This window comes from Ascaphus truei, chromosome 1 (genome assembly GCF_040206685.1).
Source record: "Ascaphus truei isolate aAscTru1 chromosome 1, aAscTru1.hap1, whole genome shotgun sequence".
Classification (NCBI taxonomy): Eukaryota; Metazoa; Chordata; class Amphibia; order Anura; family Ascaphidae; genus Ascaphus; species Ascaphus truei.
Window position 1 is genome coordinate 133,672,271 of NC_134483.1, and position 22,742 is coordinate 133,695,012.

At 44.1% G+C, this 22,742-nt stretch overlaps 1 protein-coding gene and 1 pseudogene across 1 annotated transcript in view; one reads left to right on the forward strand and one right to left on the reverse strand.

Annotated features, from left to right (window-relative positions):
* LOC142492387 (perilipin-2-like) overlaps window positions 1-22,742 on the reverse strand; it is a 447,955-nt gene that overhangs the window by 199,978 nt on the left and 225,235 nt on the right. The window lies entirely within an intron of this gene.
* Window positions 5-6,564, forward strand: LOC142492343 (perilipin-2-like; annotated as a pseudogene).

Consider the following 22,742-nt stretch of genomic DNA (forward strand, 5'->3'; position numbering starts at 1 on the left):
TCGCGGGAGCAGGAGGGCGTGGCCTGCGGGGTATAAATACCCGCGCTCAGCGCTGTGCTGCAGTCAGTGTTCGGAGAGTGGAACGTGCGCTTGTGCGGAGGAGTCTATAGTTCTGTGCTGATCTGTGTCTGCAGCGGGTACTCCGGTGAGTGGATACTTTGCTGGTCTCGGGGCGGCACTTTTACAGCTTGGCTGCTGTTTCTTTGCACCTCATTTGTAATGACTCCGGATATTTTTCTTTATTAAGCAGCACTTTTTTAGGGCTCCTAAATGTTCCTTGTGACGACATAGGCTGCTCTAAAACTATATTCACTGTATATTAAATACAGATTAGCAGTAGTGCATGAACATTAGTTTTGGGTGGGGGTCCTATACATGCATTTCCAAAATGTAACTATATATAAACCCGGGGGCTGCAGAACCTCCTGTATCCCTATTCCCAGCCTCCATGTGGCTCAGATCTGGGGTTCAGTACAATTCTCTGCTACGGACAGTGGCTTCCTCAGTAATATCTCAGTAGTTATATGATCTGTGCTCTTAGTGAGATCTAATGTTAATTTTATTTTGTCTTCAGATCAAACGTGACAAGATGACTGCAGTAGTTGAGCAACAGCAGGTGGGTATGATGTGCATTGGCTGAAGTATTCCTTTTCTTTGTCTTGTAACTTAAAGGTACTTTGTTATAGCTTTCTTTCCCTTTCTGGCTTAAAATCAGAACTACCCCAGAAAGACACATTGTCTAATGAGCATTTGTACTGACGCTTGGCACTAGTTGCATTTTAAACTGAACATCCCACTGCATGCAGCTTTGTTTCATTGTTTCCATCCTTCTGTTCCTAGAATGTGGTGGCCAGGTTGGTTAACCTGCCATTGGTGAGCTCCACCTACAATATGGTGTCTTCTGCTTATGGCAACACCAAATACAACCATCCTTACTTGATGTCTGTATGTGATGTGGCAGAGAAGAGTGTGAAGACCATCACTTCAGTGGCCATCACCAGTGCTATGCCCATCATACAGAAACTGGAGCCTCAAAGTAAGTTTGACCTTTTCTGTGAGACATTAGTGTCATGTTGTGTAAACTGCCAACATGTTTGTTCTGTATGGTGAACCTGTACTCTTGCCATGACCTGTCATATCGCACACATTAGTGTTCCCTCCCTGAACAAAAATAAGGTTACTATGTTTCTTTGGGCTTCAAGTTGATGGTGCTGTCCCACTTGGCATGTTTTCTGTGCAAGATTTGTCCTTTCTGCTTTTCATCATGGTAATGTGACATTCACAATCTGTTCCAGTTTTAAAGAAATTAATTATAAAGGTCTGTTTGGAACGGTGTGACTGCAGCTTCCTTAACACAATCTGAGGTTGCTTGCTTCTGTAAGGAAGTGAGCCAGATAGGGTAGTAGTGTACAGGGCCGCTAACAGAAATCATGGGGCCCAGGACAAATGAAAGGAGCTGGGCCCCGCAAACCCATAGCGCACCTACCACGAAAAAAATCTTTATTTAGTGCGCAACTTTTATTTAACTGTTTTCTTCTTATTGTAATACGGAAAAACATTTCAATGCAATCTGTTTATTTTAATATTTTCAACAAGATGGGTGGGTGACCTTGACCAGGTGGGTGGTGCTTTCTTGCCCGCCAGATGCTCTTTCTCCCTCCCACACCCCTGATATCCCTGTGGGAGGTAGGCGGCTTTGAGACTGACTGGCTAATTCTGCTACTGGAGGCGGGCGCGTAGGAAGCTGGGTTGGCAGGCGCGGGTTTGCCACAGTGCTTTCCCTCCATCCCACGTTGGGAGCGTGGGGGGGGGTGGAAGGAAGTGGGCCCACAGGCAGCAGGGTGGACACCCTGCTTGGCCTGTGCATGCGTGCCGGGACGTCGGCTCTGCGCATGCGTACGGGGAATGGCTTCTTTTTTTTTTTTTTTAAATCTATCTGGCAGGTGCCAACCCTTTCCCCCTGTTGGCGGGCCTGGTATTGTAATACACATTCCAGACTAGAATTTAAATAGTGGTATTACTATTTTCAGTGCCTTTATTAGGCTGGAAACTTTGTGACTGCTGTCAATTTCTGGTGCTTGCAATGTATAGCTTAAAATCACATTTCAGAATGCTTTAACTACCACTTTAAGGCATTCGTCAGTCTAACATTGCTGCCTGGTTAGTTTGAGGTTTTTTTGTTCCCTGAGTCGTGCCACATTTGTAGTTCTTTAATCATTTCCCAGTAACTAGCTTGGTCTGACACTTCCCCTGCTGTCTATGCTAGACACTATCTTTCCCCTACTTCCTTTCACAATGTATTTGTCAATCTTGCTGTATAATGAATGTAACCCATCGACCACCCCACCCAATTGCAGATCAGGTCCCCTAAGGTTTTCTGTGGTCTGGCTACATGTCTCTGTATGGTGCATACCTGCTGAGTCTCCCGCGATGAAATGGGGGGACAACAGGACAGGTTTCTGGGGTGAATGCCTTTGTTCTCCTTCTACTGGTGCAGCGCCTCCATCTGCAGTAAGCCCCAGGGATACGGGGTGGAATCCCTACCACAGAATCTCCCCCCCCCCCCCCCCCCCAGGGATGAGATTCCAGTCTCGCACAATAGGTCTTCCAATTAGCAGCAGCTCTTTATTTCTCTCAGCAGCAGACAGGTACAATCAATATACACAGCCAGCTAGCTGTTCTCCGTTAGGATGTCCCTGCCTCCACTCTGGACCCAGGGCCATCCAGAGTGGGGCTAGCTCTTCCCTTACCCCCTAAGCAGGATAAGAGGTATTTGGTCCACCTCACTATCAGCTCTACTCCTAGGCTGCTCTCTCTTGATTGGACACAGGGTCAAGTGATCTACCTTCACTGACTCAGCACAGTGTCAGAAGTAGGGAAAATCCATGATTACTCCTGGCAACCTGCCCTTAGCAGGGACTACACACAGGAGGAGGATATAAATATAGCCCCTAATCTTACCAGGGCTACATGTAGTTGTGCCATCCATGTAAGACTAAAGGTTTTTTATTTATTTTTTCCCCTCTCTAGTTGCTTTTGCCAACAACTATGCTTGCATGGGGCTGGATAAAATTGAAGAGAAGCTGCCTATTCTGTATCAACCTACTGATAAGGTAAGTCAATGAGAAAATAATTAAAACTACTTGGCACTTTTCAAATATGACAATCCATGAGCTGCAAAAGATAATGTACAGTGAGGCAGTTGGTCTCTTTATCGCTGTGGCTTATTGCAGATTGTTGAAGCCGCTCCAACAGTAATACTCTGCTCATAGTGCTGTGCCCCACACTTGTTATAGCACTATTCTAGTACAACAGGTAGCTAAATGCAATAGATCACTTTATTGATGCCTCTGTTTTGGCAATAGGGCCATTATAAGGGATAAAGGGCACCTCAAGTGATCTGTCACTTGCCTTGCAATCTTATCCTTTTTTTGTAGGTGATCTCCAATGCATCTGATGCAGTGGCTGGTGCCAAAGACACACTGATGCACAGCATTACAGGGGTAGTTGATAAAACAAAAGGTGCTGTCCATGGAAGTGTGGAAATGACAAAGGCTGTTGTGAATGGCGGCATTAACACCGTCCTGGGAAGCCGTGTTGTGCAGATGGTGAGCAGCGGAGTTGATACTGCGCTGACCAAGTCTGAGACGCTGTTGGATCAATACGTGCCGCTGACGGAGGAAGAATTGGGTAAGCACTTTCAACCTGCTCAGTGTTTTAGTTATTGCCAGATTCCAGCAAGATGTACAACAGTGTGATCACTTCTGTTACCCTCCATTCGAAATGGGCAAAGTTTTTAGCAGACTTGGAACTGCTTTGTATCGACCAGTTCCTTTGGCAATTCGCCTTCTGTTTTATTGACAAACCAATCTGTGGACCGGCACAATCTCTCTTGATTTTTACACCTAAGAACTGATTTTGAATGGAACTGGGGAAATTCCACTAAATGGATTTTGACTTTCACCTATCTCTAACCTCCATCTACAGAGTTGCTGCAATTGGCCTTCCTCTGGCCTGCACCTAGTGTACTTGTAAATAAGTTGAGGGATGGGGAAAAGATTCACTGACATGCATACTAAACAAGAGACATTGTGCTAGTGTCTAAATCCAGAGCTCTATCTCCCGCTCCCCATCCTTAACTCTGACAGGATGCCAATGCCCCTCCAGCGCTGTCATCACATGACCATGGGGTTATTTCTGAATCTCCTCACTGGACAGATCGTGTCTGTTCTCCCTGGCAACTCTAGATGTAATCCAAAAAAAACCTCCATTAGGCATGATGAAGTCGCCACTACTGATGCACCCAAAGGGTTAAATAGAAACCATTAAAAGCAAACTTTACCCCAACTTCCTCCCCCCCCAGGTGCCACAAATGTTGAAGGGGTTGACATGGGAACAGAGCAGCCCAACTACTACATCAGATTGGGGTCACTCTCTTCATAACTTCGCAAGCGTGCCTACCAGCAAACGCTGACTCGGGTCAAGGATGTCAAATGCAGAAGTGAGGAAGCCATTTCTCAGCTACATCATACAGTTGACCTGGTAGGTGCAAGAATTTCAGTTGCAACCTTTACCAGTCAATTCAGTAAAAGTGGTTGAGGTATGCACACCTATGATTATATATTTAATTTAAAGTGTCATATTTTTCGCCAATGGTGTTTATTTATTTTTTCAGAACTTATTTTGCCAGCCAATTTAAACTTTATTTTATGTAGCTTGCCATAGACTGAAACACATGTCACCAGTAAAAAGTTCCTCTTGTTCATGGTCAGAGCAAAGACTGCCCCAACTCTGTAGAGAACTGAACTTGTACCTTGTGATGCAAAGCCTTGCATGTTATGGCTTCTGTTCCTAGATCGAGTATGCAAGGAAGAACATACACAGCGCCAACCAGAAGATGCACAATGCTCAAGAGAAACTCTACAACTCGTGGGTTGAGTGGAAGAAAAGCACAGGACAGTCTGCTACTGATGAGGCTCAAAGTGCTGAGGTAATTATGAAGTTTCTGCATTTGTACTTGAAAGATGCTCAGGAGCAATGATATACAACACTTATCCTTAATGTTCTGGGAGCAAATATAATATACAGTAATTTCATAGAAATGTTTGGATGGCCAAATTAACTTTTGAACTTCAACTCCAGGAAGAATGCACTGAATTGCCCAATATAAACTCTCGACTGTCTGAAATGTCACTGTAGTACTGAGCACTGGATTAGTTGTGTAACATTAACAAACATTAGCCTTTTCAACCCATAAGCTTGTAAATATTACAACTATTGACCAACTTTTGCAGTCTATGCTCACTAAAAAAAATGCACTCTGCTATTTGACCTTACCAATAGCTGTAGCTTTTGTGCTTAACTTGACAGAAGTAATTTAATAGAAATGTTTCAGTTGAATCTTGGTGTGCATGGGGACAAACAGTTCTATTGTGGATTTTTTTTTTTTTTTCCCCACAGCACATTGAATCTCGCACATTAGCAATTGCCCGGAACATGTCTCAGCTGCTTCAGACCACATGTCTCTCCCTGGTATCCAGCATGCAAGGCTTGCCACAGAACATCCAAGACAAAGCTCATAGTATTGGTGCCATGGCTGGAGATATTTACCAAAACTTCCACTCTGCCTCCTCCTTCAGAGAAGTGTCTGACGGCCTCCTGACCACCAGCAGAGGGCAGCTCCAAAAAATGAAGGCTTCTCTGGATGATGTAATGGATTATCTAGTCCACAACACACCCCTAAACTGGCTGGTTGGTCAATTTTACCCCCAGTTGGCTGGGTCTCCGCATGGTGAGCACAAATGTGAAGGGGCTGAGACAACCAGCCAGGAAGACTGAATTGAACCCTACACACCATGTATTTGTTTCCTTTTTACAAGTCACTAATTGAATCACATCACTTAAGCCGCTATTTTCAACCCACTTGAATAAGATACCAGAGGGGTTCTCATTGTGACCTAAATGCCCCTTCCATATGAACTGCAATATGACTGAATTTATTTTTTTTTCAACATGCTGTCATCCTGAAAGTATCATGTGAGACTCTTTGAGTCCTTGTTGCCAGTGCTTTGGAGTTACGAGAGCCTTATTGAGTACTCCCTCTAAGCTCTGCACTATGCTTTGTCCTTTAGCACATAGTGCAGTAAAACCACCTGCATTGTGCTTAATCTGCTTGATATTAAAAGGTGACACTTCAAAAATTACAGGAATCTGATTACAGTAGTGTCCTATACAATGTCATTATAATGGTGTCATTAGTAGCAGTATGTTAATGGCTACCCTTGTTTCCCAAGTCTTTGAGAAGTTGCATTTTTCATTTGCCAAAAGTACTGTAGATACATTTACACCCTGTGTCCTGTGCTTTAGTCTGACCTAAATGTGAGTGCCTCAAATTACTGGTAAAATATAGCTAGTTTCCTATTATAATGGAAATATTTCTCACCTGGTGTTTCTTGGCAGTCACCTATGTGTATAATCTGTGCAAATTCTAAATGCCAGAATCACAATGTGCACTGTCACTCTATATTCAAGTTTTTGTATGTGCAATAAATATTTCAGCATTAACCAACTTGTTTTCATGTGGTTATAGTGTCTACCAAAGCCTGGCTTGTTCTATTGCTGGTACAGGCATACCCCGCATTAACGTACGCAATGGGACCGGAGCATGTATGTAAAGCAAAAATGTACTTAAAGTGAAGACCTACCTTTTTTTTTTTTTTTATTTTTTTTTTTTTCCCCCTCTTCTCGATGCATGTACTGTACTGCAATCGTCATATACGTGCATAACTGATATAAATAACCCATGTGTAACAGGCTCTAGTCTCCCTGCTTGCGCACAGCTTCGGTACAGGTAGGGAGCCGGTATTGCTGCTCAGGACGTGATGACTGGCGCATGCGTGAGCTGCCGTTTGCCTATTGGGCGATATGTACTTACTCGCGAGTGTACTTTAAGTGAGTGTACTTAAAGCGGGGTATGCCTGTACTGTATAAAGTACATACTGTACAGCTCTGCAGTCATAAGGGCATGTTTCTTCTGTCCAGATCATGCACAGATGTTCCAAACAGGAGCTTGGTGTTGCCATTTCCAATATTGTCCTACTCCTTTCTTACCAAGGGATCTGGTGACTAGCACAAGAAAGGAGCAGTAATAGTGAGATGCTTAATGATATCTAAGCACAATACATTAGATGCTAATCACATTACAGATATCTGTATGATAATGACACGAGTATGCTGATTAAACTAATTAGTTAGGCTCGTAATATACTGTGTGCGAATGACCGTGGCGCATATTTTGTGTGTATTTAGTCCGTGCTGCCGGGAGCGACGTGTGTGTGTATACATTTCACTAGTGGTGCAAATTCATCTTCATATTCCTCACTTTTTGGGAATCCTATTATAGTTTGAGGTTAGTCAGCCATTCTATAACTGTCGCGCAGACTATAGAACAGCCCTTATATTGAATAAACAAAACTCCATGGTGAGATCTTCAGAGTATGAATCAGCAATGGTAAACTAATCACCGATCATGTTGCTATATACAGCAATAAACCTACATCATCTGACTGAAGACTTACAAGTTTAAATGGCTCCTGTGTAAAGAATTTTAAATGTACACCACTTATAGCACAAGTGGTATACTTTCTCATTATGAACAGGACATCACTCCATAGTCCATCTATTGGGTAAGAAATCAAAGCACACCTTTTGTAATACGAAGAAACAGTATAATGGACAATAGTAAAAATATATAATGGTAAATGTCAAAATGGGCAAGTTAAATAAACAGGGATAGCAGAGTTCCTAAACATTTATGACATAGGCAATGAACATATAATAAAACTAGCTGCCCGTAATGTTCTGGCTCCCCCATCCTCCCTCTCAACTTCCTTCCCACCTTGTTCAGAGCTGCGCCCCCCTCCCCCCCTGTTCACAGCTCCGTTCCCCCCCCCTGTTCACAGCTCCACCCCCCCCCCCCCTGTTCACAGCTCCGTTCCTACCGTGTGTTTGGCAGCTGAGCTGACTGAGGGGAAGTGAGTGTCAGTCAGTGGGCTTCCCCTCTTCCCACCCCCCTTTTCCTGACTCACCCCCCCCTCTCTCCTGACTCCCCCTCTCCTCACCCCCCTCTCTCTCCTTACTCCCTCTCAACCCCCCCCCCCTGCGCCTGTCCGTTTGGCGCCGCCATCTTACCGGGGGCTGCTGCAGGAGGAAGGGGGTCCTTCCGGAGTCCGCCTGTCCACTCGGAGCTGCCATCTTACCGGAGGCAGCTGCCTGCCCACTGCCTGTCCCCCCTGCCCGGAGCTGTGTTGGCAGCGACACTACCCGCATGCTGCTGCTGGCCAGGGCTCAGGTGAGCCTGGTGGATTCCCTGGGGGGAGGTGAGCTGGGGGGGTGATCGGGCGGGGACCCGGCGGGGACGTGGGCTGGGTGAATGTGTGTGTGTGTCAGTTGGGTGAGGCCGAGGGGGAAGGTGAGCTGCAGGTGAGGAGAAGACAGTGGCAGTTGGGTGACATCATAGAGCCACCAATCTGATTGGCCAGAGGCTGAGGACCAATCAGATTCACCACATCTAGCACCAACCATACAAAATTCATTTTTATATATTAAGATGTATAAAGAAAACAACTCGAAATGTCAGATCAATTGTTGAACCATCCAATGAAGGAGTATAAGTGATATCAAAGTGAAGAATCACTGTAAATAAATGGCTGGGAAAAATGCAATAGGCTGGTGGAGGTTAATGGATAATATGTAGCACAATGCTAGATGTATCCTGACTGAGTATTGATAGAAAAGTGTCAGTATGTAAACAGTCCCATGGTACTTAAAGCTGCAGTTTAGTCAATATCCTGCATGTGTGGGTTTTTTTTTTATTAAATCAGTTCTGTAGTAAGAAAAAATACTTTTAGCATTTTCTGTTTTAAAAAAAAATCACTTTGAAAGACCAATTTTCTTGTATTCTATTTTAACAAGCATGCTTGTTCCTATAGCAGCGATTTACATTCCCCATATTTAAAGATGTCGCCAAACTTTGCCGATCAATAGACGGAGAACGAATTGACCGGCAGCTATGCAGTTCTTTAGGTAATTAGAGATTGCCCACATGAAACTATTGAAGTAAAAAAATAAATAAATAAAAAATAAAAAAAAGACTGAACTGCAGCTTTAAAGAAAGCACTTGCAGGGAGAAATGTGTATAGGAACAATCTCACATCCACTGTAGCTCCTGGAAGGTTTACACATTAACCTGTCAGGTAAGCCCCTCAGATGCACAGCAAGGAGGCCAGAATGAGCTGATCCGGGAAAAACAGTGTAGTCTTTGTGATGACGGAAGCTGTGGGAGGGTTCCTTTGGCTGGAGCTGTTTGGAGGCAGAAAGAAGCGTGCAGTTTCATTTCTATTGTTGGCAAAATTAAGAGCTGTATTGTGGGGAGAATAGCCAACTTTTCCCGGATCAGCTCATTCTGGTCTCCCTGCTGTGCATCTGAGGGGCTTCCATGACGGGTTAATGTGTAAACCTTTCAGGATCATCTACCTTTGCTGTGAGATTGTTCCTATACGCATTTCTCCCTGTAAGTACTTTCTTTTACTGCCATGGGACTGATTATACTGACACTTTTCTATCAATACTCAGTCAGGATACAGCTAGCATTGTGCTACATATTATCCATTAACCTCCACCAGCCTATTGCATTTTTTCCCAGCCATTTATTTCCAGTGATTCTTCACTTTGCTATCACTTATCCTCCTACATTGGATGTTTTTCAGCAATTGATCGGACATTTCATGTTTTCTTTATATGGATTTTTATACATTTTATTTTAATATGTTCATTGCCTCCTATGTCATATTTGTCATTTCAATGTTGAAGTCACTTTGTTTCCCTTTATATTTACTATCAGAGGTTTGCGCTCTTTTCTTTTTTCCTCACATGGATTAGGTTTATCCTCATCAGAGCAGCGTCCCTCTTTAGTTCCTGCCTCCCCCTTGATCACTACATATTGTTTTACTTATTTGTTTGGACACTTCATCACGTGTTTATTATTTCTATATATTTAATTGAGCGCTGGTTCTCTTTCTTTTTACTATATATATATGTAAAACAGGGAAGGCCATTGGGGATACATAACATACATATCACTGTATTATGACAAGGTCTGTGAACTATTTGATAAACAGGAGATGCTACAAATCCACAAGTAATACGACAGACACTAACCATCAGGTCTTTGTAAGCTGCCTACACCTGGGTGCATAAATCTTCAAGCTGTGTGAGCGCATCTAATGCTTATATGGAGAAATAAATAAACATATTGTTAATTCTGAGTAGATAGAATTCACAGAAAATTATTTAGCTACCAATCGGTGTTCATACCCAAAGGGTCTAAGGTGTCTGGGGTATAAATACAGAACATCTCCCTTATTGAGGGCATTCCGCCTGTCTCACGCCTGATGGGAGTGGGGATATGCTCAATGTCCAAGAAGAACAGGGTAGATAAACTCCCATGTGGGCAATTGAGAAAATGTCTAGAGACAGAGAACCTCATATCCTCATTTTTATTAGACTGTGTGCTCGATGAGTCTTGGTTTTACAGGGCTAATAGTACGCCCCCATAGCTGCTACCACAGCCACACTTTAGATAGTAGATCATGTAGCTAGTATTGCAGTTATTAAATGATCTTAACTTATAACCAACACAGACACCTGATAATAGTTTATGTTAAGATTCCTTATATTGTATTTTCTCTTTTGTAAAGCGCTAAGCACACTGTGAGTACTATATAAAGATATACATACAGTACATACAAAAGGTGACACGGTGTGCTCATTTGCATATAATTTCCCAGAATCCCTTGCTGCAGTGGAAGTACTGTATGCTGGGGATAATGGTGAAAGGCAGGGTTGCAGACCTGCCTAAGGCTAAGGCTGGGGCCATAGAGGGGGTAGCAGGGCTTAGGTGCGCTGATGCTGAGGCTCGCCTGCTGAAATCTGCGCGATTTCATGCCCATGCAGGCGAGCCAGCAGGTGCGATCGGGAGGCGGGGGGAGACTGAGGGAGGCGGGGCAGTGACGTCACTGGGCCAATTGCCCGTGACGCACCGACGTCAATGTCACGGCGCCGTGACGTTGACGCTGCTCCGTGCTGATTGGATGTTTTCAGCCGACAGCGCTCTGAAAAACAGTTTGGCTGTCGGCTGAAAAATCCAGCGCCTCAGCACGCCTGCGGACGCTCGCGTGAGCCCCCTCTAAAAACATCCTCATTAAGGATGCAGGGGCTCAGCGCGGAGCATCCGCACGGCTCAGCACGGACGTGCCTTCTATGGACTCAGCCTAAGGCCCCGCTCCGTCAGTCAGCGCGCCCGCACTGCAGACAGGCGGCGCGCTGACAGGCACAGACCTCGATATGCGGTCTGTAGGGAGCCGGGAGCGGGAGTGGGGGCGTGGTTTGAGCGGAGGGACCCGCTACTCCCCCCTCACAGGCTCGGTCTCGGTCTCCCGGGCTACAGGAGGAAGCTGCTGCGGGCTGCTGGAAGGTAAGCAGTTCCCGCTCCCTCCTTCCACCACAAATGCCCTCCTCACACACGCTGATACACACACACACACACACACACACACCACCCCCTACCTTGTGGAGGAAGCTGTCTGATAGCTCCCGCTCCCGCCCCCGCCGCTGATAGGCTCATCAGCGCACCACGTGACGCGTCACCGCTCGGGATCACAATTTTCTTGCATCCTCTGGCGGCTGACGCGTCACAGCACGTCCTGAGCCGTGCAGCGAGGGGGGACTGGGACCGGCTAGGAAAGGATACCCCTGCTGGTGAGGAACGCGCGCGTGCCGCCGGACGCAGCGGGACCAAAGCCTTAGACATGTGAATGTGCTCACAAGTGATCTTTTTATTTGAGATATATATATGTGTGCAATAAAGAAAGAGTGACCCCGCATCCGCTCTGATAATTTGTACGGTAACCAATAAGCCGGTGAATAAAGATATTAATTCCCTGACCGGCGGTGCTCACGGGCGGTAATTATGAGTCAACCAGAAGAAAAAGAAGCCCACTAAGAGCACTCAGGTGTACCAAAAGTAGAAAATACAATTTATTAAATGACACATAAACATTTAAAAAAGCAGAATAATTAAAGTGCAGGAGTGGGGGCGCTGGGCAGGACCCCTGGATCATTCTCCCTCGGGAGGACACGTAATTATACCTCAGATCACTGTTGCTCTGTATTGGGACTGTAGCATCCACATGCAATTCTTCAAAGTGGGGTTTTTCATTGGATTCATATCTCCACACGCAATTCATGGCATCCACCACTCTATAGTCAGTTTGGTTTGCTGACTGCATATTGTAATCGTTTGTAGCCTGAGAGGAGCAATTGTATACAACTCAAACCCATATCTGGGGATTTGATGTGATCTCGTTATACACAGGCTTTACATTCAGAACTGTACATTATCTTATAGTCAGCTGGCCTCTCTGTGCTGGGACTGATTTGCCGGGGAGGGGAGGAGGGAGGGGAGGAGGGGGGGATGGAAGGAGCGCACGCCGCTTCTCCTCACCACCCACGGGCCCCGTTCTCTCTCCCCTCCCCTAACCGGGGACCGCCGGGAACGCCGGGGGGGGGGGTGTAGAGGGGGGGCAGGGTAAACACGCGCAGGGGACAACCCGTGCAGGGGACAAGGGGGAGGGAGAGAAACACCACCGTGGAGGGAAACAAGCACCGGGGGGAACCGATCGCCTGGGACGGGTGGGGGGACTCACACCCCCCACCTCACCACCCCCCCTACCTCACCACCCTCCTCCCCCACCTCACCACCCCCCCGACCTCACCACCCCCCCCCCCCCACCTCACCACCCCCCCACCACCTCACCACCCCCCACCCAAGATTCAACCCCCCACCCAAGATTCTCCCCCCCACACACACACCCAAGATTCACCCCCGCAAACACACACCCAAGATTCACCCCAAGATTCAACTCCCCCACCCACCCAAGATTCACCCCCCCCCCCCAGATTCACCCCCCCACCCACCCAAGATTCATCCCCCCCCAACCCAAGATTCACCCCCCCCCCCCCACGCAAGATTCAGAGAAGATTCCTTCAGAGAAATATCTGGCAGCCTCCTGACCACCAGCAGAGGGCAGCTCCAAAAAATGAAGGATTATCTGGATGATGTAATGGATTATCTAGTCCACAACACACCACTAAACTGGCTGGTTGGTCAATTTTACCCCCAGTTGGCTGGGTCTCCGCATGGTGAGCACAAATGTGAAGGGGCAGAGACAACCAGCCAGGGAGACTGAATTGAACCCTACACACCATGTATTTGTTTCCTTTTTACAAGTCACTAATTTAACCACTTCACTTAAGCCGCTATTGGCAACCCACTTGAATAAGATACCAGAGGGGTTCTCATTGTGACCTAAATGCCCCTGCCATATGAACTGCAATATGACTGAATTTTTTTTCTCAACATGCTGTCATCCTGAAAGTATCATGTGAGATTCCTTGAGTCCTTGTTGCCAGTGCTTTGGAGTTACGAGAGCCTTATTGAGTACTCCATCTAACCTCTGCACTATGCTTTGTCCTTTAGCACATAGTGCAGAAAAACCATCTGCATTGTGCTAAATCTGCTTGATATTAAAAGGTCACACTTCAAAAAATTACAGGAATCTGATTACAGTAGTTGTAAGGTTAAAACTGTCTTCTGCCAAGCTCTGGAATTGATAAGGTTAAACAGAATATGCTGGCCTTGCTATTTTCACGGGAGGCTATCGTAAATAGCTTTAGACCAACTGTTTAGTGCCTGTCAAAATGTTGTTAAAACAAGACTACAGAGGATAGGGCTGCCTTATAAGTCACCATTGTATATGTCTCTTGCTCAGCAGTTAAATGTTTTAAGCTCTACAGAAAAGGCATTATGTGAAGGATACATGTAAATTTAGATGTGTACCCATATTTGTAACAGATGACAACTGTATTTTTGTCCCTGCCTTATGTATAAAGCCTGCTTGTGAACCATTAAAATTTAGTTGTGAGAATTCAACCAAGGCGCCACCTTGAATTCTTACAGCTCCAAGCTCGTATGCTATACTATTTGAAAGCAATTCATATTCCATTGCGTTCTAGTGCTCCCGGGAGAAGTTTTGTTTTGCTTGCCCTAGATGACCTGATCTGTAGAGATCTAACAGTAGTGTCCTATACAATGTCATTATAATGGTGTCATTGGTAGCAGTATGTTAATGGCTACCCTTGTTTCCCAAGTCTTTGAGAAGTTGCATTTTTCATTTGACAAAAGTACTGTAGATACATTTACACCCGGTGTCCTGTGCTTTAGGCTGACCTAAATGTGAGTGCCTCAAATTTCTGGTAAAATATAGTTTCCTATTATAATGGAAATATTTCTCACCTGGTGTTTCTTGGCATTCACCTATGTATAATCTGTGCAAATTCTAAATGCCAGCGTCACAATGTGCACTGTTACTCTATATTCAAGTTTTTGTATGTACAATAAATATTTCAGCATTAACCAACTTGTTTTCATGTGGTTAGTGTCTACAAAAGCCTGGCTTGTTCTATTGCTGGTACTGTATAAAGTACATGCTGTACAGCTCTGCAGACATAAGGGCATGTTTCTTATGTCCAGATCATGCTCAGATGTTCCAAACAACATGAGCTGAATGTCCAGATCCTTTCAACTTGGCTGCAGTTTCATTAGCTTGGCGTTGCCATTTCCAATATTGTCCTACTCCTTTCTTACCAAGGGATCTGGTGACTAGCACAAGAAAGGAGCAGTAATAGTATCAGTACCTTGTCAGATGCTTAATGATATGTGATCAGAACAGATATATGTACGATAATGACAAGAGTATGCTGACGATTATACTAAGATGAGTTAGATTCCTAATATACTGTGTGCGGCCGTGCGCATGCCTGTGCGAATGAGCGTGCTGCCCACTGTGTGGGGCAAATTCATTTTCATATTCCTCACTTTTTGGGGTCCTATTATAGTGTGAGGTTAGTCAGCCATTCTATAACTCCCGCGCACACTATAGAACAGCCCTTATATTGAATAAACAAAACTCCATGGTGAGATCTTCAGAGTATGAATCAGCAATGGTAAACTAATCACCGATCATGTTGCTATATACAGCAATAAACCTACATCATCTGCCTGAAGACTTACAAGTTTAAATGGCTCTTGTGTAAAGAATTTTAAATGTACACAACTTATAGCACAAGTGGTATACTTTCTCATTATGAACAGGACATCACCCCATAGTCCATCGCAAGGAGATTCTAGTGGGGAAGAAATTTAAAAAAGCACACCTTTTGTAATACAAAGAAACAGTATAATGGACAATAGTAAATGTCAACATGGGCAAGTTTAATAAACAGGGACAACAAAGTCCCCATAACATTGAAATGACATAGGAGGCAATGAACGTATAAAAATCCATATACAGAAAACATGAAATGTCTGATCAATTGCCGAAAAACATCCAATGAAGGAGGATAAGTGATATCAAAGTGAAGAATCACTGGAAATAAATGGCTGGAAAAAATGCAATAGGCTGGTGGAGGTTAATGGATAATATGTAGCACAATGCTAGCTGTATCCTGACTGAGTATTGATAGAAAAGTGTCAGTATATAACCAGTCCCATGGTACTGAAAGAAAGCACCTTGAGAAAGGTCCCACTGGGGATTGAAACGTCGGTTTGGGGGTCTCTTTTTCAATACAAAGAACTTGTGATCAACTTACCTGTGTGCTGTCCCTTGATGTTGTGCTTCAACCGGTATGTGTGTATATACACACCACCCCCACCCCCCACCCCCCCAGGCAAGGCCATTGGGATACATATCACTGTATCAGGACATGGTCTGTGAACTATTTGATAAACAGGAGATGCTACAAATCCACAAGTAATGTGGCAGACAACCATCAGGTCTTTGTAAGCTGCCTAAATCTTCAAGCTGTGTGAGATCATCTCAAGCTTACATGGAGAAATAAATATACATATTGTTAATTCTGATAGAATTCACAGAAAATGATATAGTTCCCAATTGGTGTTCATACCCAAAGAGTCTAAGGTGTCTGAGGTATAAATACAGAACATCTCCCTTTTATTGAGGGCATTCCGCCTGTCCCCACCCCTAATGGGAGTGGGGATATGCGCAATGCCCAAGAAGAACAGGGTAGATAAACGCCAATGTGGGCAATTGAGAAAATGTCTAGAGACAGAGTGTAGAGGGAGAGGGATAATAAATAAATAAATTATATTAATAAATTAATAAATAATAAAAATATTAGTTTTCTTATCTATCAATGTTTTCCTGGATCTTGTCTTTTTCTTTCTCTTTCGTGTCCCTCCCCTTTAGGGATCTTTAGGGGCTACCGGGAAAGATCCCCTATTCATAGACCAAATGAGAGACCCAAAGAGCAACATAGGGGTTCCACTCATTTTTTAGAGTATTGCCGGGACCACGAACCACTGAAGGAGCAGTGGAGAGAAAAAGGAAATCCACCAATAAAACAAGGGATACTAGAGAGAAAACGGTCCAGAACAGACGATATAGAGGAAAGAGGGGAGGGACACGAAAGAGAAAGAAAAAGACAAGATCCAGGAAAACATTGGTAGATAAGAAAACTAATATTTTTAATCTCAGTTCATATAAACTAACACAGGCTGAAACCAAAGTTTTAGAGAAAGGCCTGAATTTTGCCCCAGTCCGTGGCCCAAACCCTTTTCAACTTTATGTGGATGTCCACAAATTTATTAGAAGGCTAACACTAAAAAAGTATTTCCTGAGAGACCCTGTTAGCAGAGTTTACAATGCAGGGAGCCAAATCCCAAAGGGAAAAGTGGACAATCCCTTAACACCGTTTAAAAACAAAACAACTTTCTACCCTAGAGCCATAAAAGGGAATTATATTGATAGTTTTACAGATATGGTTGTAAATGACCTTGAAATGGCAGGGAGTAATTTCAAAGGTAAAAAGCAAAATTTGACTAAAGAGGAGAAGGAAGCTGTACAGTCTTTGACTGATAATAAGGACATTGTGATTAAATCAGCAGACAAGGGGGTGGGTCTGGTTGTGATGGACACTAGTTTCTATAGAGAGGAATCTATTAGAATTTTAGGTGACAAACTAACTTATGAAAGACTTTTAGGTAATCCAACTGAGTTATTCAAGAGGGAGTTAACCACTATTATAGAAAAGGGATTTGAGGATGAAGTTATCAACAAAAAATAATTAGATTTTCTGATAGTCAAAAATCCAAGAATACCAGTATTCTACTTTATTCCTAAACTACACAAGAACCCAACCAGACCCCCCGGACGTCCAATTATATCAGGCATTGGTTCTCTAACGTCAAATCTAAGTAAATTTTTAGATCATTTACTACAAAAATATGTTCAGGAAACCCCTTCCTATTTAAGAGACACTTCCCATGTATTAAAATTAATTCAGGATGTTAAATGGGATGAGAAATCTATTTGGGTCACATGTGATGTGGTGTCCCTTTACACCTCCATCCAACATATTGATTGGTTGCGAGCTGTTCAACAAACCCTAGAGGGAGATACCAATGTTGGGGATAATTTAAAATCTTTCATATTGGGTGGGATACATCATATCCTCACGCATAACTATTTTAATTATGATGGAGATTACTTTCTCCAGACATGCGGCACCGCGATGGGCACCAGGTTTGCACCAAGCTACGCTAACCTATTCATGGCCATGTGGGAGCGTGGCAATATATGGAATGACATTCCATATGGTGCAAACCTGGTGCTCTGGAAGAGATTCATCGATGATGTGATGTGTGTCTCTAGAGGAACTAGAGTTATTCAAATTATATCTGAATGATAATCCCTTCAATATAAAATTCACATTCACTAGTAATTGTAAAAATATAAACTTCTTAGACCTAACCCTATATGTGGAAAACAATCTGATACATACCAAAACATACCACAAGGAGGTGGATGCAAATACTGTACGTATCTTCTGGCTTCAAGCCACCACCACCCAAAGTGGATACAAAATATCCCTCAGGGACAGGCCCTAAGAATAAAAAGAAATTGCTCACAGGATTTTGTTTGCTCTGATCAATTAAACTCTCTCAGAGATAAATTCATTGAGAGAGATTATAATAGGGACAAGGTCAATAAAGCTCTGCATTCTGTTAAAAATATAGATAGGTCAACCCTTATTAACTCTAGAAAAAATATATCAACTATACAAGGAGAATTCATCCCATTTATTACTAAATTCAATAGCATGGCCCCAGAAATTAAGAAAATTATCTGTAAACACTGGGGGATTCTCCTTAGAGATCCAATATTAAATACTTTTTTGCCTAAAAATCCTCAAATTGTCTACAAACGTGCCCAAAATTTGAAAAATAAACTATCGCCAAGTTGTCCCCTGAGTGGGCCCAAACATATAAGTACAATGTGGCTATCCAATTTAAAGTTTTTTTTTACATGTGGTAAATGTATAGGATGTTCTTTTAGTATTAAGGGTAATAAATTTCAATCAAATGTAACATCTAAAAGCTATGATATAGACACATTTATTAATTGTAAAAGTAAATATTGTGTATATCTATTAGAATGCCCCTGCGGACTACAATACGTAGGGAGGACGGGGAGAATTTACAACGTAGACTGGCAGAACACGTTTACAATATTAAAAAGGGTTTAGAGACACATAGTGTCTCTAACCACTTTAAAAATAAGCACAACCAGAACCCAGAGGGACTGATCTGTAAGGGTAAAGAGTGCCCAAAAGCAAACTGGAGAGGAGGTGACAGATTGAATTATTTGTCCAAAAGGGAGACCTTTTGGGTCTATACTCTGAAGACCTTGTCACCCCGTGGCTTAAATATAGATTTCGATCTGGCCTCCTTTTAGGCAGATTAAATGATCCCTTTCCCCGCCATATTAATTAATTATGCATTAATTATCTGGATATTAATCATCCTATTATAATGACCATTTTTTATAAGTAATGACACCTGTATGTGCTTGGTGTATTGCCACTTAATCCCAGGGCTTGGTTCCCTAGTGGTAATGATCATGCTGATATGATTGTGTGCATTTTATTTATTAACTTTGTATTTAATTGCATTAAGTGTATATCATCCTCCAGGGTATATATACATCAGTAGGTAGTAACTCCCCCTCACCACTGATGAAGTGACCACATTGAGTCACGAAACGCATTTGGAGAGGGAGGAGTTGGAACTGACACGTCCGGCAGTAGCTGGAAGATCAGAGGGGACACTACCGCGTGACGTCATTGAGTTGCGCGGAGACAGGCGGCAGTCTCTAGGAGTTGAGAGCAGAGAGAGCACGACCAGTGCAGTGCTCATTACCACGAGCTGCGAAAGCACACGAGAACCAGGAAAGGGGAGTGACGTCAGGCAGTTGCGCGAAGTCAGACGACATTCTCTGGGTTTGCTAGTTGTGAGAGTGCTATCATCTCAGAGACCATTACCCCTGACTGCACCAAGCTGCGGACGGCACGTTGACAGCTGTCTTATTACAGCCTGGCCTATGTGAGTAAGGCCTTGGCCATGTTTGGCGCTTGCTGGCGGAAGCGTGCTGACGCGCACTCCCGCTCAACACTGAGCCCCTACAGCCGCAATTAGAGCGGCTTTAGTAGGGGCTCACCTGCGCTTCCGCGCGCTTGTGGAAGCGTAGGTCTTAGGGGAATATAAAATTCCCCCGCTTGCCGGCGAGACAGGCCGGTCACGTGAGCGGTTCGCCCAATGAGGGCGAACCAGCTCCGTGACGTCACTGGCCCGCCCCCGGCCAGTGACGCGCCCGCCCCCGGCCAGCCCCCTGACGGTCTGTCCCCCTTCTGCCCCGATCCATGTCTCCTGTGTGTGTGTGTCTGTGTGTGCATGTGTGTGTGTATGTGTATGCATGTGTGTGTGTGTGTGTGCCTTTGTGTGTGTGTGTGTGCCTTTGTGTGTGTGTATGCGTTTATGTGTGTGTGTGCCTTTGTGTGTGTGTGTGTGTGTGTGTGTGTGTGCGTGCGTGCGTGCGTGTGTGTGTGCGCGTGTGCGTGTATGTATGTGTGTGTGCATTGTGTGTATGTGTATGCATGTGTGTGTGTGTGTGCCTTTGTATGTGTGTGTGTGTGTGTGTATGTATATGTGTGTGCATGTGTGTGTGCATTGTGTGTGCATTGTGTGTGCATGTGTATGCATGTGTGTGTGTGTATGTATATGTGTGTGTATGTGTATACATGTGTGTGCGTGTGCGTGTGCGTGTGCGTGTGTGTGTGTGTGTGTGTGTGTATGCATGTATGTGTGTGCATGTGTGTGTGCATTGTGTGTGTGTATGTGTATGCATGTGTGTGTGTGTGTATGTTTATGCATATGTGTGTGTGTGTGCCTTTGTGTGTGTGTGTGTGTGTGTGTATGCATGTGTATGCATGTGCGCGCGCGTGTGTGCGTGCGCGTGTGAATATATTTATCAAAGTTGCACAATGCTAATAAATAATTTATTCTCACATGTCTTTTTTTTTAATTTTTAAAATATTATATAATACACACACACACACACACACACACACACACACACACACACACACACACACACACACACACACACACACACACACACGTTCCCCAGTGACACACAAACACACAGACCACTTCAAAGTGACACACACACATTGACAGCTACCAAGTGACACACACACACAGTGATACCCGCCTCCCAAGCGCTTGCTGTCTCCTCTGTCAGGTCAGCAAAAAGCTCCTGGTAGAGCGAGCGGCAGCAAGCGAGAGCGAGCAGCAGCACCTAAGCGCTTACTATGTCCCAGGCCTAAGCCTTTGGCTGTTTTTATTAATTTTATTGTCATTAAAATTTTATCAATCTGCACCATCATTTCCCATGTCATCTCCTTTCTGGGAACGCACTGGGATCACCTCTGAGTGGTAACGCTGTGAGTTAACAGAAGAGTGAGCAGACATACGACGGACAGCACGGGGGATTCGTGAGATCCGGGAAAAGAAGCTGGTCAAAGCACAGATTCTCGCAAAGGCACATTGACACAATATGTTTGTAAGTTTAATATTTTAATCCTTTTTTGGAGTCGTTCATTGGTTCTTGTGGCTGCGCAATGGTCTTTTTTCTTTTGTCTATTGCACCATAGGAAAAGTTCAGAAGCAACAGCCAGAAATTGAATCATCACTTCGTTCTCAACAGGAACTTTATAAGAACATTCCTTATCCAAATGGACTGAACTTTGGACTGGGGTATTGTTGTCACCTGGAGCGCCGGGTCACTGCATTTTTTGTATTATTGTCTGTAAACGAATTTGTGAGTAATTTGTTAGGCAGGGACCCTTTGGCAGCCTTCACTTAGCTATAAGCTATTCATTCACTTATTGTAATCCCACATTTGATGGTCTTAGCGCTGAGCTATAGGGTATATTTTATTTACAGACACTTGATAATAGTTTATAAGTTAAGATTCCTTATATTGTATTTTCTCTTTTGTAAAGCGCTAAGTACACTGTGAGTGCTATATAAAGATATACATATAGTACATACTGTACACATCAGAGAACAGTACCTTCTAAGAGTAATCATTTTCCCATTTTTATAATTGAAACTAACTTGGTATCAGTTTATTTTTCACTATAACAGTCTGAGCGCATTAACGATAATGTAACAAGTCACTGAGCGCTGAGTGTGGACTTTACACTGCTTTAAATATAGCAACCGAGCAATGAACTCTAAAGCGATGATCAAAGTTTTTGTTGCATCATCATGCAACTTCAAAGTCTCTTACACACTGTTTCACACCCTGTGGCTCAGGCTGGTTGTGTTTTGTCCTGGAAAGTACTGCAGTCTGGTCCAGCCTAGCAGCGCTGAACCTGAAATGTATCCATGTTTAATCAAGGGCAATGAATGTCAGGAGATGAAAAAAACACCTCTTATTGCACTATCATTTGAGTCATGTCAACTGTGTAAACTATGTTTAACAATAATTATGCATGAACCAAATCTCTTGAACCAGTTGAATAGCTTTGGCAGGGCCTAATCGGACAAGGCCAGACAAAAAGTTAACCAGACCCACGCCCCTGTTATATATTCATTGCCCACCATATGATGTCAGAATTCAGCTGTGATCAACCTGTGATACAGATGTAGCAAGACTCACGGCACCGCGGTTGAAGAAGCAAAAGTCTGCATCGCCGGAAATAATGTCTGCCGCGATCGTGCTGCGGGGGAGTCAATGCTTCCGAATGGGACCTTACACAGCGTTAATCCTCCGGTGCTGCGACACCGCAGACACAGGCTTACTACAGCTGTTTATCAGGGTTTGACATTGAACATTTACAGTGGCCTGCCCTTGAGGTCAGCCTATGCACCATCTCAACACATATGACGTTTTGGACAGTGATTGTCAGTTGGAGGCTCTAACGTGCCATGGTTTGGTGTACTGCACCCCATGTGAAGCAGCTGCTCTCCCTAACGCTCCTCCTTCCTTCCAGCCTGGAACAGGGAACTTTATTGTGGAGTACATTTCATCAGCAGCACCCAGTCCTGATTTTTCTCATAGGTTGGGGGATTGAACCCCATCCACAGAAGTCATAATCCCGCCCTATATATCATAACTTCGCCCCTGCACACCACAGTACCCAGATCCAGGGGAGGGATCTGATGCAAATCTCACACTTATGAGGCCCCTTCTTTCTCT